The sequence below is a fragment of the Urocampus carinirostris genome, chromosome 14 (assembly GCF_059441175.1).
Source record: "Urocampus carinirostris isolate Australia breed hairy pipefish chromosome 14, RoL_Ucar_1.0, whole genome shotgun sequence".
Classification (NCBI taxonomy): domain Eukaryota; kingdom Metazoa; phylum Chordata; class Actinopteri; order Syngnathiformes; family Syngnathidae; genus Urocampus; species Urocampus carinirostris.
This window is the reverse complement of record NC_142362.1, coordinates 23918817-23925008: the sequence shown is the minus strand read 5'-3', so window position 1 is coordinate 23925008 and position 6192 is coordinate 23918817. Positions and strand designations below refer to the sequence as shown.

The 6192-nt window shown below is 40.2% G+C and overlaps 1 pseudogene; it reads left to right on the top strand.

The window, feature by feature from the left end:
- Positions 1-659: 659 nt before the first annotated feature.
- LOC148353012 (U2 spliceosomal RNA) lies at positions 660-785 on the top strand (annotated as a pseudogene).
- The last annotated feature ends 5407 nt before the right edge of the window (positions 786-6192 follow it).

Genomic DNA, 6192 nt, shown 5'->3' with positions numbered 1-6192 from the left:
CCACCTTAACCTGCCCCAGTGTTTTCTGTTTGCCGTCTCCTCAAACACAATGCACAATACATTGACCGTTGAACCGAAGCGCGAAGTAGTGATGGGTCTCTGTACACCAAACTGAGTGAGCAGTAAACTATTTATATTTCTTGGCTTGCAAACGCACACTTGGATGGGACACTTTACAGACGCTGCCCTACTTACGGACAAGATAGGTTCCGGAAAATCCTTCATAAGTTGAATTTGTTCGTAAGTTGCCTCAGTGCCATATTTTGTATGTTTAAGGTTTATGCAAGTATGTTTAAGGCTTGCATAAGTAACCTGTATTGTTTGGGACTAAAAAATAAACATTTACAAAAATGATATGCTCAATAAAGATACATCAAGTGAAGTTTAACTTATTTGTGAAAGATGGGCTTCAAGAGTTAGGTTACTTCCTCCTCCGTTGTAGAAAGTGGGTGAAAAAAAGCGATCCAACAATTTTCTCAACCGCATCAATCTTTCTTATCCCACTTTCATTTAAAAAAAAAAAAAAAAAAAAAAAAAAACGGCGCACCTCTTCTTTACACTTTATACCAACCATATTGAATGGATGCATGAGATATTAAACAATAAAATACGTCAAAGTTCTTAGCACGCTAGCAATACAGTACACAGGGAGCCCGGGGCTCTCTCGTTGTGAGAGGCTTGTGTATACTATTACCTTTGCAATCCGGAGATGGAATAAGAGCTTGCTATGTCCACTCCACGCATCGGCCCGGTATTGCAGTACCTCCGGGAACGGTGCATTCGCAATGATCGCAGCAAGGCTTTAGGGCTAGGACCTTAGCTTGGCCTTTTGGCTGAGAGTAAGTGTCCCGGCTCCTAGGCTTTGTAGCGTATTATGAACTGACCGATAACGGATAATGGATAATGACTAACGAAGATAGAACAATAACCCTTAAAAACCCCAAAACCCCACACATAGTATGTTTACATACGAACTAGGAAGTAGAAGCCGGATTTCTTCCTCAGGGTGGCTCCTCGGTGACCTCTCACAGCGCCACACGGCTGAAAAAAAGCACTGCAGTACTGTCCTCTACTCTGAAAAAGGTGCACACAATACAAAATCTAACATACAGCAAAGTCCGGATATTTTTCAACATCCCGAAAAAAATGTTTGTATCTACCGTTTTTCGTAAGTTGAATGGTCGTAAGTAGGGAAGCGTCTGTATATAAATTTGGTGTCTATGCTTCAAACCACTCGATCTCCTTTTCCTTTTACAGATACTGTCCAAGACATTTTCTTCTTTCCTCCAGGAAAATAATATTGCAAAACTGATTTAACAAATTTCAACCCATTCTAACCGTAAATTTGGTGCTTATGTTTGCTCAATCGATTTCTAGTTGGTTAATTGTTCCTCTAGAAGTCACTCACGCCTACCATTAGCTTATGTTGAAAAACAACCACATATGGGCAAATAAGCTGACACACTTATTTGAGTATTATATTTATATAATTTTGTAGTTGTTTGTTTGTCTGAAATGCATGTGTATAGTGTAGGCAGAATATTCCATAAGGAGAAAATCAGGGACGTTGTACGGTGGGCTTGAGATGAAACCATTATAACTGTATTCCGTTGTCTCATCTCATCTCATTAGCTGCACGGCTTATCCTCAGTAGGGTCGCGGGGGTGCTGGAGCCCATCCCAGCAATCATCGGGCAGTGGGCAGGGGACACCCTGAACTGGTTGCCAGCCAATCGCAGGTATTCCGTTGTATTTAGTAGAAAACCGTAAACATACCCTCCCTTTAAAATGTGTTGTATCTGTCAATGTGACTGATGCAGGAGAGTCCAGCAATTAAAAAACATTGCAATAAGTGGTTTACCTTTAAACAGTATTTGAATATTCCGGTAATGGATCAAAAGTAAGGTTACAAAATGTTATTCTTAAGGAGCGTTCGAGGAATGCATCCCTTTGTTGCGCATTACTCCCAACACTGGTCATCAGCCATTGAGTGAGGTTCTATCTGGTAATAAAGAAAATGGCATTTCATCGGTAGCCTGTGCTGCGCATTGTGGCGGTTGAAATGGATTTCCTGTTGTGCGGCAGCACAAGTGGGCACTCCTGTAGTAAAGTGGTACTTGGGTGCTGGATTTAATTATATCTCCGAGCTTGAGTGACGAGGGCACGGGAAACGACGTCTACAGCACAGGATTTAAATCGGATGACGGTTCTCTCCGATTAGTCCGACTACCGGGGGACATTGTGTGATTCAGAATTGTCAAAAGTGTCAGTTTAAAGCACACTTGCTACCTTTTTTCGTGATGTACCTGTTAGGGCTTTGGAGGCTGTTGGACCCTTGTGAAGGAGGCATGAACTGTAAACAGGGGTGCTCAAAACAAGGATGGTATTTATTAACAAAACCAGACCAAAGTACCAAACAAACAAGTTGTCACAAAGCAACTAACAGCATGCCCTAAACTAAAACAAACCTGGAAAATGCAAGAAGTAAATAACAAAGAAACCAGAAGCAGAGACTGACATTGAGGTGGAAATATACATAACCGGGACCCAACCAATTATGCTTGTCCAGCCAATCAAATATGAAGTGTTTAGATGATTAGAGACCAGTGTTTTGGACATATGACCCACCGGTGCCCGGTTCCAAACCAGGTTGAGGTTCTCTGGTGGAAGGAGTCTTACTAGACCCTAACATTAACCCCTGTGTATTTTAACCTAGTTCCCCTTAGAAAGCGCTTATCATTTGGGTTGAAGAAATTTAAAAGAATAACAATAATATGGGTTGTGGCCCCAATGGCATTTCAATTGATATATAATTTGTAGAATATAAGCAAAACAGTAAAATCGCCTGTTTTTTTTTTTAATCTGAGGGGGTCAATTTAAAGAAGTCTTTAGGTATCAATCACAACAAACTTCAGAACAATCACGGTTTATGAAGCAGATACGTTATAGGTCATTAGCTGAACCCTGAGCGTTTGTGATGTCATCGTTACTCGACAGCATTCTTTGAATGGCCACCACAAAGGATTGAGAAAAATTATTGAAAGTTACTTCATGTTACACATACTAAACAGATGCACCGCTCATACTCAGTAGGGTGACTGGGTGCTGGAAGCCAATCCCACCCATCTTTAGGCAGGGGACACCCTGAACTGGTCGCCAGCCAGTCGCAGGGCACATAGAGACAACTCACATTCTTGTTCACACCTACAGACAATTTGGACGGGCCAATTACCCTGACATGCATGTCTTTGGAATGTGGGAGGAAACCCACGCAAGCACAGGGAGAGCATTTAAACTCCACACAGGAAGGCTGGTTGATGGATTTGAACTCATGACCTCAGAACTATGCTGCTGACGCACTAACCACTGCGATGCCGAGCTGCCTCACATTCACACACATTACACAAATTTCACAAATTTCAAAGGCAATTTAGACTTAATAGTCTTTCAGAGTCCCTGTGGGTTGATTTCCACTTAAACACTCTAAAATACCTCCCCCAAACCACAAATTGGGTAAAAAAATGACATACCGACTGTTGGGTAAAATTCTTTTTTTGGGTTGTTTACTACAAAATGACCCAATTTGATGCATTGTTCAAAACCCAAGCGAAACCCTTTGAACTCTCGTCCCTTTGTTATATAACACTATATCTGTCTTAAACACTGCGATTGGCTGGCAACCAGTTCAGGGTGTCCCCTGCCCACTGCCCGGAGATGGCAGGGATGGGCTCCAGCAACTGCGACCCTAATGAGGATAAGCGGTACGGCTGATGAGATAAGATGAGATGAGATGAGACAACAACTAATCAGCTAATTTTCCTTTAATAGAAAATGGGTATGAGTACTTAGGGGTTAAAAAAGTGAACTTTTTATTAAGTGACAGAAATAAATTTTGGGTTATTAGATTTAAAATGATTCCATATTTTAAGTCTAAGTAATGGAATATTTGTCAAAATTCGGGGTGGACCCATAATTTGAGGAAGGACGCATGCTCCAAAATAATAATGTTTAATTAAAAAAAGCAACAACACACAGGTACAATGTTCAAAACAAGCAAATGGTCACAATAACAGACTAACAAAATGTCAAACCAAGAAACCAAATCTGTTATAAAAATTAAAAATGACGGTGACTACGTTTACATGCGGGCAATAATCCAATTGGAAATGGAATATGGGATTTCTGGAGCAATCCAAATGAATCATTTACATCCCTAGATAAAAACGACTAACCCCGTGTGACTAAGACGTTTTGAAAACGGAACAAAAAAGATACAAAAGAATTGGAGAACTGGTGTGATGGGTCTAGCATGCATGAGGTCTTCTCCCGGTTTGCCAGCCAATATTCTTTCTCCAGAGGCACAATTTCACTGAAGATGGCGCCTATATTTTAGAACTGAAAGAGCAATGAAAATGGGATTAACAGAGGCAGTGTATTATCCACTGACACCGGTATCTACTGTGCCCTTAAAGAAGCCGTTTGTGAAGCTTCTAACAACAACAATGCAGAGCATAACACATATAAAGATCAGGGTTAAGAAACTAATCCTCTGAAGAATTTCTACTTGAATTATAACACAAAGATGAGCATGTCCAGGAATGTGTCAAAGGTTGTCAAGTGGTTTGAAGAGAAGTGCAGAGGAGAGTGGTATGAATGATGTCGAGAAAACACAAGATTACGTTCGTCCTACCTGAAGAGAACATACTGTATATAGAGAATAAAACCCCACAGTTTGTGATTTATTTACTCACAACCAGGGTGTGGTGGATTTGAAATTTTGCAACCATCCTACCATATTAGGTTTCAAAATAAGCCAGTGAAAATCCCTGAAGTAGAACCTTATTTTTTATTTTATACTTTACAATTATTATAGAAGGAAATACTCTATTTAATCTAAAACTTATATCTTATAATTGCTCTCTCTCTCTCTCTCTCTCTCTCTCTCTCTCTCTCTCTCTCTCTCTCTCTCTCTCTCTCTCTCTCTCTCTCTCTCTCTCTCTCTCTCTCTCTCTCTCTCTCTCTCTCTCTCTCTCTTTATTAGCCTAGCTTTGGTGTCAATGTACAAGCAATACCCAAAAACTCAATCATCAATCATCTGCTTTCGTGAACAAGCGGCTCTGAAGCTGTGTTCGGCCATGCGGCTTTTTGGCCCAGCCTCGTGGCTCCCTGGCGCTTTTTTAATAAATTAAGGCCCTAACAACCTAACCCAAGTAAAATGGCCGGCAAAACCATTCGTTTTGTTTTACACAAAAAACAAAGAACCATTTTTTTACAGACTCAAGCATTCGTTTAACAAACAAAAGTACTATTTAAACGTTGTATTATTCTCATTATTCTTCTCATTATTATTTTTGTTTTACAAATTACTACTGTACTCTTAAATAGTAATAACCAGTTTAGTCAAACACAATGCAACAAGCAAATCCAATGAATGAATGCATGTTCTGCATTTATATTGCGCTTTTCAAGTCAATGAAGATCTCCCAAAGTGCTTTACAATGTGCTTCACACTTTTCCTTTTTTCACACTAATTAACCAATAGCAGCGTCAGCCATGAAAGGCAACTCCCCGCTATCAGGGGCATTAGGGATTCGTCTCTTGCCCAAGGACACTTCGACATATAACTTGGAGGAGCCGGGAATCGAACCTGCGACCTCTTGATCCCAAGACGAGAGCTTTACCTTCCTTACCCAATGCCGCCAATAAATTGCGCCATAGCAAGGAATTACTTAATCCTCTTCAGGTGTTTGGTAACCCCATGTCAAATCTTTGTTGTGTTTCTGTTATTCCACGTACTTCAAGCCTGCCACTCTGATTGTCCAATACAAGAAGAGGGATTATACTCCAATGCTCCTGAAGTAACCGAATTACTGTTTTGAGTTTACATATTTTCCCTATTTGGTGTATCTTTCCAAAATCCTGTTTGGTAACTTGTATAGCGTATATAGCGTATTTTGGTCTTGTTTTTAAAAGAGAGAAAATTGTGAAATCACTGGAAAGTGAAATATAAAGGTTTGTTACTATTGGATGAGAGCAAAAGAGATTTTATGCGATGCCGGTTCCTTGTTGACTGACTGTTGTTCGTTGTTTTGACAAATGCATCATTGTCAACATCTGCCAATCACGCTTCTGTTCTTTGATATCCACACCCTTAGTGCTGATCTGTTTTTATAAACTTGGAGATTTGATGCAA